The sequence below is a fragment of the Bufo gargarizans genome, chromosome 3 (genome assembly GCF_014858855.1).
Source record: "Bufo gargarizans isolate SCDJY-AF-19 chromosome 3, ASM1485885v1, whole genome shotgun sequence".
Lineage (NCBI taxonomy): Eukaryota > Metazoa > Chordata > Amphibia > Anura > Bufonidae > Bufo > Bufo gargarizans.
Genome location: NC_058082.1, coordinates 376,367,983 through 376,382,405, shown reverse-complemented (window position 1 = coordinate 376,382,405; position 14,423 = coordinate 376,367,983).

Sequence of the window (14,423 nt, the reverse complement as noted above, 5' to 3'; positions counted from 1 at the left end):
AAGTTATATAAAACATTATCAGACGTTGCATACAAATGCATTTTTATATACAGGAAAAGTAAAATTTACAACGTTAACCAAGACGTCTGTAACAAAGATATGTGAAACAAATTAAAATGTAGGCCGTTATTCTTTTGATAATAAATACACCGCTAATTTGTGTTAAAGAGGTCTTGTTATCTCTCAGGAAGTGATAGATAGATAAATAGATGTTTGATAGATAGAGAGATGCTCAGAGACTCAGCTAGACAAAGGCTACATTGAAAGAGCTGAAATGTTGCTGCTAGATGGGTTAATGAAACCATCCACCTATTTCACTTAAATTCTGGAGTCCTGCTGTCTTTTTTCAAAGATAGATAGAAAGATTGGTCATTAGAAAGATATTAGAAACTTGATAAATAAATAAATATATGGATAAATAGATACATGATTAGATATATAGATATGTGATGTATAGATAAATAGAAAGCTTAGGTTTTATAAGTTTCATGGATGTGATTAATATAATTATAATAGCCTGATAAAAAGATTGATAGAGCCTTAATATTATTTTATTTTTAAAGATATTAGGATGTGTCCAGGGCATGTTTTGACAACTGTTGTCGCAGCTGCTCGTACATTAGGCTGACTATATCTCGTAACACATGTATAAAAATTGATGGCTTCTAAATTTGGTAGGTGGTGACATCAGCTTTGGGTGGGGCTGTGTGGGAGGCTTGGGGCGGTTTATGGGCGGGGAAAGGGACTCAAAGGTTCTTTATCTAATAGATGGATGTTTGATAGATTAGATAGATAACATCATATTCTGTTGATATATTGTTGCTTAAATCGCGTAACCTGATCGTATATAATTAAAAGCAAATTTCAAAGATCGCAGGTCCACTAACAAAGGGACTGCTGCTTTGCGGGACCTTCGATGACATCACGATGGGCAGGGTTGGGGTTATGGGTTTAAAATTGGGTGTGTCAGTGACATCAAAGGTCTTTTAGCTTTTAGGATGATAGATGGATCAATTAGCCGCTGCCAATTTTTATAATTAGCCACTGTCAATATTTATAATAGCTTAGTAACAGGTTAATATAAGCTTAAAACAAGCTTTATATAATTTTATTTTTAAATATATTAAACTTAATTAAATTACTGACGTGTTTGACTGCATCGTATACCTTGCAGGACCTTCGGTGACATCAAAGGTTTATAGAATAGATAGTTAGATAGACGAATCAAATAGCTATTGCAAATATCTATAATAACTTAAGAGTTTAATATAAGCATAATACAAGATTAATATAATTGTATTTTAAACATATTAAACTTAATTGTATTACTGATACTTTGTCAGATCTAAAAGAATAAAAGGGGATTTGGGCTGTATTTTAGGAGTGGTTTGGGTGGGATTGTGGGTTGGGTTATGGATGGAGTGGGTGGGGTTATGAGTTATCCTGAGGCTATACTACTCCTGTTCTCTTCCTATAGTGTGGATAATGCCTCCCTATCATATCCCTACACTATCAATAAGCTGTCCTTGAACTACTCTATAGAAATTTTTTGTTAATAAAGTATTTCCTAATCACTGTCCCTAGTGTCTATAACGTCTCTCCCTGCACTAAAATTCGACTTTGGGCCGAATCGAATTTTTCCTGAAACTCGGATCAAATTCCACTTTGTCAACTTCGATTCGCTCATCTCTATTCTCCATGCATGCCTTGCTTTTCTGCATTTAAACTCATTTTATCTTTTATGTATTATGCCGTGACTAAGGACTCCTTTGCCCGAAACCAGTCGTTAAGATGTTTTTAACTTATTTATGTCCTGAGATGAAATAATTACATTTTCTGCTTATCCTGTTAGTGCTGAGCAGACTACACTTTCCTACACCCCAAAATGGTATCAATAAAAAGTACAGATCACTTCACAACTAAATGAGCCATCACACAGCTTTGTACAGATAATTACAAAAAAGTTAAAGGGGATAGAACATGACAATGAAAAGAAAAACACATTTCAAGGCTTTTATTTTTTTTTTCAGTTAAAACATAAGAAAAACTATACAAATGTGGTATTGCCATAATCACACTGACCTGGAGAATGATCGTAACAGGTCAGTTTTACCACGTAGGGAACACCATAACATTAAAACCATAGAACTGTGGTGGAATTACATTCCATTTGAAATTTTTTCCAGTTCCCTACAACATTGTATGCAATATTAAATGGATTGAAAAAATAAAATAGCTATTGCCCCAGAAAGGCATAGAGTGAAAAACGAAAATGCCAAAACAAAAAAATCCTCTGGGGCTCAAGTGGTTAATCTTTTGGTACCATTCAACCAGAAGCCTACCTGTGGACTTGGAACTCTGTTCCGGCTGCTCCAGATTTGAACGGTAAGGGTAGCGACTGCAACTGGGACAAGAGCTTGAGCTCCTTGCTTAATGGTACAGCTGTGGGATGCAATCAGAAGAATGGGTGACAAGTCACTGTTCTTTGCAGATTAGGGATTACATACCCATCCGAGGATACTTATGGCAAGCTCCTTGACGTCTAACGCTTATATTACACCTGCAGATAGTACTAAAGATCCTCACTAACAAGCGTCCTCAGGAACACTAGTTAGTTATGATTTGGCAGTGTAATACTGCTGCCAATTACCCGATCTGCTGTGAAATCACGATCTGCTGCTGGCAAACAGTGGTTCAGTATGGGGACGAGCGATGATGTAAGCAATCGCTCTGCCCAATACTGAGGAGGAGATCGCTGCATGTAATAGCAGCGGTCTTCTCTGCTAACAAGCAGACGATTGAAAGGAAGGAACCCTTCCTTCCCGACAACTACCTGCAAAATCTGCAGGTGTAATATAAGCTTAAGAAAACAGTATCAGGGTGCTCAGATTACAAAATATTTAGTTGGCTCTTTAGAGTCTCAGTAGCGACACCTTCAATTAACTGCACTCTCAGGATTTGGTGGGGGTCTGGATGAATGATGGCCCTCAGGGTCACTTGCAAGGACAAGGCAAAATCTCTTAGCGATTCTCTGGGCTGTTGTTGTTTGCCACATTTATAGTTCTGATGCAGTCTTGGTTTCAAAGTTGGTGCTTAGTCTGTCCAAGATCTGTTCTGATGTCCTACTCTCTGGCTGTGGCCTGGAATTGACTTCCTGTCCCCTCTTACTAGCCAATTAAGATCTCCACTTTGTGGCCTTGGGCTATCGGGTACAGTTTGTAGGTAGCCAACATTTTGTTATGGAAGTTTCTTAGTGTGTGGGCATCTCCCATGTAGCGTGGGATCCAGGGGCCCCCGAATTAGTATGGTATGGTTAGAGGCATGATACAGAGTGCTAGGTTGCTGTCGCTTGGTTAAGCGCTGTCATCACTGCTAGACAGATATATTGCTACTGGCAATGACAGCAGAATGAGTGAATGGCCCCTTTAAGAGTTGCAGCAACAGCCTGGTATAAGGGGGTATGGTGCTAAAGAAGGATGACTATTGCCCTTTGGGGCCAATTGCTCCTGCTCCTAGGGCCTTAGGGACCAAAGAACCAACTCATCTGTAAGGTCTCTTTCACAAGAGCGAGTTCCACACATTGGCCTCGCAGCGTTCAACCCAGTCAGTGCTGGGAGGTCAGGATGGGTACTCTAGCTGACACAAGTTCAATGTGTGCAATAAACAGGGACAAAAAAATACGTTTGTGTGCATGAGCCCTTAGGCTGATATTTCTCTCCACAGGCATTGCAAGCTCTTCCAGAGTTAACTATAGTGTCAGACTAGGGTGCCTCGGGTCCACCAGTAAAATTAATTCTGAGCTCCAACTGTGCAGCTACATGTAAATATTACTTGACATAATTCATAAATCTCATTCGCCAACACACACTTATTGCTAACAGCGGGTCTGCAATATACAGGCCCTGGTCATTTTTGCACAGCATCACGGATGCAGACCTATTCACTTGAATGAGTCCACAATCTGCAAAGTGCACTGGAGAATGGAGGCACAGAACCGCACAGAAGCACTAGATAGAACATGTTAAAAAATTTTTGCAGTACAGACTGATTATGGACCCATTCAAGTTTAATGGGTTGGAATCCATCTGCGGCAGCTGCAGTGATGTTGCCTGTGCATTGGGGATACCCAATACAACAGAACCTGAAACAAAAATTCCTGTTTTAACCTGCATTCTTTTATTATCAGTATGAAATTATTTAAATATGGTTGTGTCATTAGATTAAGCGAAAATCTGTGAATCTCTAATCCTAGGCTTGCTCATCTTCACTTACAAAGCTACGGTATAAAACCAATTAACAAATTTTTTGCCTTCCTCTGGATCAACTTGCAGGATGACAGGCCGAACTGGATGGACAAATGTCTTTTTTCGGCCTTATGTTACTATGTTACTAATAAGTAAAGTTGAGTTTAATGACTGGCAGCAGGTGTCTGTTTCCAGGGTGTTAAAGGAATCTTTATAGCTGAATGGCCTGATGTACTTGCTCTTTAACCAAATGAAAAATGCAAATGTAACTGGGAAAGTCTACTGGTTACAGTTATCATTCCATCCATTAAGCCATAGTTAGGGTCATATGGCTATTCTAAATTGCTCATTTTCATTGTCATTACTCTTATATCTAGATCATTAATACTGACATGTAAATTATATTTGAAAGGCCAGCACATAACTTTTCTTCTGTGGAAATCTGTGTACTAGCTTCTCAAATGTGCTGCAATATTACAACAACGCTCTTTGAAACAGATTTCCTGAGATTTTTCAAAATTTGTACCTGAAATAGAAATATCACTTCATACTGTATAATACAATATATCAGGGGTACTGAACTAGCAGACTAGGGCAGTTTTATAGACCACCAATTAGCGCTGGTGATGTCACTGGGATCACTGCTAGACAGAAGCCTCCACCTACTAGTGTAACAATGTAAACAAAATAGCATGAAATGCTCCAATGCTCCACTCATTCATGCTGAATGAGTGAAGAAGGTGTTATGTCTGGGTTCAACCCCTTTAAGGACAGCATAAATGTGTAGGGGCCACTTAGAAGCACATAATATTATGTGGGGGCACTTAAAAAGGGCATCATACTATGTCAGGAGGCATCATAGCTAGAGATGAGCGTATTTAGAAAAAATTCGATTCGGCCAGTCCGACAAAAAAATAAAATAAAATGGCTATTTTCTGGCTGCAGAGAGCCTTTATAGTGGTTTAGAACACTGTGCATTGCAGTGACATGCATAGGGGGTCTGCTGTGGTAGTGAAATAATACTGTGAGTCCGTATGACATGTAGATGAATCGCTCCACACTTCACGTATGTAGACAGTCACATTGCTAAAACTGACCAACTAACTGAAGTATGAACTCTGCAGGTCGAAGCTAGCAACAAGAACAAGCACACTCCTTTTACACCCTTGTCAGATGATTTCACATAGATGTATACAGAACCTGTTCTATTTAACGCTTATACAAGTAGAGTCCCTGGACAAAGTGGAGAGGGCATCAGCAGTAAGTTTGTGTTGATGTCACTGATTATTTTAGCCTTACTCTGATCCGTCAGAAAAAAAACCCTCAAAAAACGGATCCTGTCTGTAGAGCATCCGCCTTCACTCGGTCAGCATTTGGTCAGTAATCCATCAGAATTCAATTGTCCCTGCAGTGGAGGATGAGGACACGGTGGAGGATGAGGAGGTAGAGGCGGACATTGTAGCAGGACCAATGGCGTTAGAACGTGGAGGCGGAAGCAGCGTCACCTAGCCAAGTTGCTGGTGTTGCTGGGCAGGAACCACATTTACCCAGTGAGCCGTAAAGGACATATATATTGTCCTAGACCATAGTTACATCTACCGACCAATTTTCCCTAAAAAGGCTGTTTCACAAACAAATTTCACCATTGAATAGATAATAGACAAATTTGGTTCATACAGAAAGTCCACAATCACCCATCATTTTCCCCAAAATAGGCTGTTTCACAAAAAAAAAAAACTGTGGCTGTATAACAATGTCGGTTCACTGCATACCGGCTAATAAGACGTATTCTGTTTCCTATTAATACATCCCCAAAAAATAAATATAACAATCACAATTCACAACTGGAAGTAAAATATATTTTTTTGTTCCACTAAAAAGGGCTTTACAACATATAACTGCACCGCTGAATGGCAAATATAAATTTTTGGGTGCCACTAATACACAGCAAAAAGGGCTTTATAACATAACTGCACCGCTGAACGGCAAATATATTTTTGTTTTTCCTCTTATACATGCCACAAAAGGCTTTAGAACATATAACTACAGCGCTGAACAGCAAATATATTTTTCTTTTGCCACTAATACACGACAAAAAGAGCTGTAATTTTCTCACTTCACCACACAACAGCTAATAAGCTATTTTTTCCCCACTAATACAAGCCAAAAAATGCTTTAGAACATATAACTGCACCGCACAAGGGCAAATAAAACATAGAAAGATTTCCTTGTAATAAACCCTGTTAATGCCTGTATAAATCAGCACTTGCACCCTAATAAGAACGGTTTGATGGAATTACAGAGCTGTATAATGGCAATTTGGGTGCCCAGTCAGTGCTGCAAGGTCTAATAGGAATGTACCTATTACCCAAGCTGTCACCTCCCCGAATTAATCATTTTCAACAGAAATACTGTGGATTGATTCCTCCCTATCCTTTCCCTATGCCTTAAATAATCTTTCCCTGCACTTGTAAATTATTTTTTTTTAACACAATGACGTTTTTTCTATCACTATCGCTAGTGCCTGCAGACACGTCTCTGTAATGACCGACGTCACGCACAGGGAGGAAAACAGGGAAAGCCCTGCCCAAGGGAGAGGGAAAGGTGGTGACCCATAACTCACCTTGCAGCTGGCACCTGACTGCCCTGACGTCCTTAGACGGGTTCCTCACCCATGCGGCGATCACGAGCCTAAACCCTGGCTTTCCCTGAAATGAGCCCTAGATAGTGAACGGGCCGGTGGGATCGCTAGTCCGCACCACTGCACTAAGAGGGAAACACCAGGGAGAGGACAGACAAATACAGACAAACACATACACCCAGGTGGGCGACCACAGCAGTCCACAAAGGTCCAACAGGGATCCGGAGGGTAGCGTTCTGAATCAACAATCAGAGAACGCAGCAACACAGCTCCAGTGGGTCAGAATAGATGTCCAGGCAGGAAGCTATCTCTGGCAACCAGAGAAGTGTGAGAGAGGAATATAAGGAGGTTTGGGAGTGCTGGACAAGCAACAGCTGAGGAGAAGGAGCTACGGATCCCTGAGTGAGCCAAAAGGGTTTGCAAAGCAAACCCAGAAAGCTACCATAAGGAAAACAGCCCTATCTTAAATAGAGCGTGCAGCCAACCGCTGCGACTTCCTGACCCCGGGTATAACGGAGTCAGGCGTGGTTCTCAATACCCTCGTGACAGTACCCCCCTCTCTACGAGGGGCCTCCGGACACTCAGGACCAGATCTCTCAGGATGAGAGGCATGAAAAACCCGAACTAACCTGTCTGCGTTTACCTCAGACGCAGGAACCCACATTCTTTCCTCGGGACCGTAACCTCTCCAATGCACCAGATATTGAAGAGAGCGGCGGACCCGACGAGAATTAACAATTTTGGATATCTGAAATTCTAGATTACCATCCACGACAACAGGAGGGGGTGGCAGCGGTGATGGTTCTAGAGGTGGAACATATTTTTTGAGTAACGACTTATGAAAAACATTATGAATTTTAAAAGTCTGTGGTAACTCCAGGCGAAAAGCCACGGGGTTGATGATGGCTACAATTTTGTAAGGGCCAATAAACCTAGGACCCAGTTTCCAAGAGGGAACCTTCAATTTAATATTCCTAGTAGACAACCACACATAGTCATTCACTCCTAGGTTTTGTATTTACCTCCCATATTTTTCAAGTTAGCTTGCACCTTCTGCCATACCAATGAAAGATGACGAAAAACATTCCTCTTCGGGAACCCCAGAAGACCCCCCCTCTTTGAAAGTACAGAATTGGGGATGAAAACCATATGCACCAAGAAATGGTGACTTGCCAGTGGATTCCTGACGACGATTATTTATGGCAAACTCAGCTAACGGTAAATATGATGACCACAACTCTTGGTTTTCAGACACAAAACATCTTAGATATGTCTCAAGGTTTTGGTTGGTACGCTCAGTCTGTCCATTCGACTGAGGATGGAAAGCTGAGGAAAAGGACAAGTGTACCCCCAAACGGGAACAAAAAGCTTTCCAAAATTTAGAAATAAACTGGGTACCCCGATCCGAAACAACATCGGAGGGGACCCCGTGATGCTTCACGATTTCACTGATGAATACCTGAGCAAGAGTCTTAGCATTAGGTAGTGCGGGTAATGCAATGAAGTGTACCATTTTGCTAAACCTGTCCACTACTACCAAAATAACTGTTTTACCCGCAGACAAAAGGTAAGTCAGTGATAAAATCCATTGACAGATGTGTCCACGGTCTATTTGGAATGACGAGTGGTAATAGAGACCCTGCCGGACGTGTATGTGAAACTTTTGCGCGCGCACAGGTAGAACAAGAAGACACAAAATCCAATACAATACATCCTGACGCAACCTTGGCCACCAAAAACGACGAGACAATAGCTCCAAAGTTGCTTTACTACCCGGGTGCCCAGCAAGTGCCGAATTATGATGTTCCTTTAATAATTCGAAACGTAGGTTCAACGGTACAAACAATTTCTCTGAGGGGCAAGAGACCGGGGCGTCCCCCTGGGCCTCTAACACCTTCCCCTCCAAAACAGAGTGTACCGCAGAGACAACCACTCCTCTTTGTAGAATGGGCACCGGATCACTCACATTACCCCCTCCAGGGAAACAACGAGATAGTGCATCAGCCTTGGTGTTCTTTGCCCCAGGACGATAGGTAATCACAAAGTTAAACCTGGTAAAAAATAGCGACCATCTAGCCTGTCTAGGTGTGAGACGCTTAGCTGATTCGAGGTACAGGAGATTTTTGTGGGCCGTAATCACAGTGACGGGGTGGACTGCCCCCTCTAAGAAGTGACGCCACTCCTCAAACACAAGTTTAATAGCTAATAGTTCCCTATTGCCAATATCGTAGTTCTTTTCTGCTGCAGATAGTTTTTTAGAAAAGAAAGCACAAGGACGCCATTTGCCAGGAGACGGACCCTGAGACAGCACCGCCCCCACTCCCACCTCTGACGCATTGACTTCAACAATAAAAGGCTGAGAGACATCAGGTTGGACTAGTACAGGTGCTGAGGTAAACCTCTCTTTTAGAGAGGAAAAAGCAATTTTAGCGGCGTCAGACCATTTAGAAAAATCAGTCCCCTTCCTAGTCATGTCACTAAGTGGTTTTACAATAAGTGAATAATTTTTTATGAATTTCCTATAGAAATTCGCGAAGCCCAAGAACCGTTGTAGTGCTTTGAGGTTCTCAGGAAGATCCCAATCTAAAATTGCCTGGACCTTCCTAGGATCCATACGGAAACCTGAAGCAGATAAAAAATAACCCAGGAATTGTATCTCCTGAACGGCGAAGACACATTTTTCAATCTTAGCATATAATTAATTTGTCCGTAGGACCTGCAGTACTTGTCTGACATGCACCTCATGTGTTTTCAGATCAGACGAATAAATTAAAATATCATCTAGGTATATTACCACAAACCTGCCGATTAGATGACTAAAAATGTAATTAACGAAATGTTGAAAGACGGCAGGAGCATTGGTCAGACCGAAAGGCATAACTAGATTTTCATAATGCCCCTCAGGGGTATTAAACGCTGTCTTCCACTCATCCCCCTCCTTAATGCTAATCAGATTGTAGGCCCCCCTAAGATCAAGTTTGGAGAACCACCTAGCACCCGCAATCTGATTTAACAGGTCAGGAATGAGAGGAAGAGGGTATGGGTCTCGGATGGTTATCCGATTTAATTCGCGAAAATCTAAGCAAGGACGCAGGCCCCCCATCTTTCTTTTTAACAAAGAAAAACCCTGCAGCCACGGGTGAAGAAGAGGGTCTGATGTGTCCCTTAGCCAAGCTCTCGGAGATATAATTTTTCATGGCTTGTCTCTCTGGACCCGAAAGATTATATAACCTGGTCTTGGGTAATTTTGCGCCGGGAATAAGGTTAACCGGGCAATCATAAGGACAATGAGGTGGTAACTTCTGACAACCCTTTTCAGAAAAAACATCCTCAAAATCCGAAAAATGTAGGTAGGGTAGTTATGGAGGCGACTAAGCAATTGCTATTTAAGCAATTTTCTCTGCACTGCTCACTCCACTCCAATATCTCCCTGGCCTGCCAATCCACTACTGGATTGTGCGCTACCAACCAGGGAAGACCCAGCACTACCGGAGTGGGAAGCCCCTCCAGAACATAACCTGAAAGCATCTCGTTATGGTGGTCCCCTACCCGAAGGTGTAAATTATGAACAATCTGGGTGAGGTTTCTCTGAGACAGGGGAGCAGAATCAATAGCGAATATGGGAATGGGTCTCTGTAACGTACAGAGAGACAAACCCAAAGTGTGGGCAAAATTGGCATCTATCAAATTTTCCCCTGCTCCACTGTCTAGAAAGAAAGAAATAGTCTCCGTCTTATCACCAAAAATAATAACAGCTGGCAACACAAATTGCAATGTACGTATGGAGGAGACGTATACCCCCTGGCTGACATCCTCCACACAGCCTGAGGTTAGTAGTTTTTCCGACGGTCTTTTGTTTCTGAGGAAAGAAGGACAGACATTAATGAAATGACCCCTCTCCCCACAAAAAAAACTAACCCCCACACCTACGGCGAGCCTCAGGAGGACGGACGTGATGAGTAGTTCCTCCTAGCTGCATAGGCTCGTCTAAGTCCGTACAGACTAACTGCTGCTTGGGAGGGGCTACCAATTTCTCCGGTTCTTTCAACCTGTCCCTAAGGCGTCTCTCTATACGGATAGAAAGGGACATAACCGCATCAAGGGAAAAGGGGGTCTCATATAATGCAAGCGCATCCTTAACCCTTTCGGATACTCCTCTACCGGCCGCTCTCCTTGTAAGAGTCTCCGTAATCTTGATTCAGCCAGTGCTACTCGGTCAGGGTCGTCATATATGAGACCCAAGGCCCCAAAAAACTCATCCACTGACCGAAGAGCCTGGGAATCAGTAGGTAAAGAGAACGCCCAGGACTGCGGGTCCCCCTGCAGCAGGGAAATAACAACCCCCTCCCGCTGATCTTCATTACCAGAGGAGTAAGGGCGCAGTTTAAAATATAACTTACAGGCCTCACGGAATGTCAAAAACTTGTCCCTTCCCCCAGAAAATCTGTCAGGGAGAGGGACCTTGGGTTCCGCAACAACCTGGTTACCAGTAGCAACCGCTGGGCTTGCGGTCAGTTGTAATTGCTGCTGTTGCTGGAGGACCGACGCCTTCAATCCTACCACCTCCAAAGACAGGTCATGAAATTGTTTGGACAGAGCAGCAATTTTATCCATACTGGATTCTAAGTAGGTAAAAAAACAATAATTATTTAATTTTTTTTATATTTTTTTTTTAACCTACACAAAATAAGGGCCAGAGATAATGTAATGACCAACGTCACGCACAGGGAGGAAAACAGGGAAAGCCCTGCCCAAGGGAGAGGGAAAGGTGGTGACCCCTAACTCACCTTACGGCTGGCACCTGACTGCCCTGACGTCCCTAGACGGGTTCCTCACCCGTGCGGCGATCACGTGCCTAAACCCTGGCTTTCCCTGAAATGAGCCCTAGATAGTGAACGGGCCGGTGGGATCGCTAGTCCGCACCACTGCACTAACCCTAAGTTCAGACCTGAGCGTTTTACAGCGCGTTCCTACGCGCTGTAAAACGCTCAACGCGGAGAAACCAATGATTCCCTATGGGAATGGTTCTCACCTGGGCGTTTTACAGCGCGTACGATCGCGCTGTAAAACGCCCGACGCTCAAACAAGTACAGGAGCTTTTTTTGGCGCGTTTGACGCGCGTTTGGGCCATAGACTCTTTGGACAACACTGCTGTCAATCACCCAAACGCGCGTTCACTATTTAAAAAAACGTGCATAAAAACGCGCGACAAAAACGCGCATAGAAACGCGCGTTTGAGAAACGCCTATGTGTGAAACCAGGGTAAGAGGGAAACACCAGGGAGAGGACAGACAAATACAGACAAACACAAACACCCAGGTGGGCGACCACAGCAGTCCACAAAGGTCCAACAGGGATCCGGAGGGTAGCGTTCTGAATCAACAATCAGAGAACGCAGCAACACAGCTCCAGTGGGTCAGAATAGATGTCCAGGCAGGAAGCTCTATATCTGGCAAACAGAGAAGTGTGAGAGAGGAATATAAGGAGGTTTGGGAGTGCTGGACAAGGAACAGCTGAGGAGAAGGAGCTACGGATCCCTGAGTGAGCCAAAAGGGTTTGCAAAGCAAACCCAGAAAACTACCATAAGGAAAACAGCCCTATCTTAAATAGAGCGTGCAGCCAACCGCTGCGACTTCCTGACCCTGGGTATAACGGAGTCAGGCATGGTTCTCGATACCCTCGTGACAGTCTCTCCCTGTACCAAGTACGCTGGTGAATGGCAGAATCTAAGATGGCTGCCGTAGTTATAGGGCTGTGACATCACAGGGCTGGCTGCTGATTGGCTGTATGCATGTCAGTATGGGTGATCCCGCCTTCCCAGAGTTCCTTTCTCCCATATCCTCACATGTGCAGGAAAAATGCAAAAATGCAAAAAAAATGCAAAAATGCAAAAATGCAAAATGCAATTCGTTACCACGAAACGCGAGGAAATTAGCATTCGGTGCGAATCAATTTTTTCCTGAAATTCGGATTTAATTCCACCTCTTCAGCTTCGATTCGCTCATTTCTAATAATAATCTACAAAGAAAAGTTGTGGATCTGGAAGACAGGTCAAGACCATCCAATGTGAGAATCCTGGGGCTTCCTGAGGGTGTAGAGGAAAAAAATCCTGTGGGAACGATACAGTCTGTGATCCTTAAATTTTGGAAAGGAACACTTCTCGTCTTTATTCTTAGTAGAGAGGGCCCATCGGATCCCCGGGGGTAAGCCAATTGCTGGAATGCAGCCTGGGGTACTCCTGACAAAGATTCTTGTTTCCCGGGATAGAGACTAGTGTTGAGCGCGAATATTCAAATCGTGAATTTTAATATCAACACTGAGAATTTGTGAATATTTAGGATATTGTGCTACATAGTGATGGTAGTGGTTGCTCTCCTATATAATGCTACAAGTCCAGGGAGAGGACACCCTACCTCTCTGAATAAAGTGGAAATAAAAAGATGTATGTGGACGAGCACTCTACCAATTGGCACACATTTATTATAATAGAGAATATAAAATAGCTGATAATAAAACATATAAAACAACACAATAAAAATACATCAGTATAGCCACAATGGTGTAGATGAATATAATCAATGTCTATAAATCCTTTGTCGTGGATTGTATCTGAGGTTCTATGTAGGGCCTTCTGATGTGGCCTATATCTCCATAGAAATCCAATGTGTCCCCAGTAATATGTGATAGATGTGCAAAATACCTATGCAACACTTGAAGGATTCGGGCAATCGACCAGTGCTTTATAAGTCAGGTGACAGTCCCATGGTATTTGGTAATATTTCGGACAGAAGAAAATAAGCTTTCCGGCTGTTTAGCCGCTTACCTCCCCTTTGGTATGGGTAGTCCACTTAGGTGGTTTGTTCAAACAGAGCGGGTGATGTATGAGACCGGCGTCTCACGTTGTTCTGTTTGATGGCCGCGTCCGATACTTGCGGAGTAGCGCTTGCATCACTTCCTATATGGTCCGGTAGTCACGTCTTTCTTGTATTCGATCCAATAGTTTGGAACTTCGATTTTTCGGATATTCCGTTTTTCGAGTATAGAAGTCCTGTCTGCATAGCCATGCAATTAGAGAAATATAGACAGGTGTATGGCGTTAAACCCAGGCGCGTTTCGGGAATAATAACTCTCCCTTCCTCAGTGAGGATGCCGGTCTCATACATCACCCGCTCTGTTTGAACAAAGCACCCAAGTGGATTACCCATACTAAGGGGATGTAAGCGGCTAAACAGCCGGAAAGCTTATTTTCTTCTGTCCGAAATATTACCAAATACCATGGGACTGTCATCTGACTTATAAAGCACTGGTCGATTGCCCGAATCCTTCAAGTGTTGCATAGGTATTTTGCACATCTACTACTCACCTATTACTGGGGACACATTGGATTTCTATGGAGATATAGGCCACATCAGAAGGCTCTACATAGAACCTCAGATACAATCCACGACAAAGGATTTATGGACATTGATTATATTCATCTACCCCATTGTGACTATACTGATGTATTTTTATTGTGTTGTTTTATATGTTTTATTATC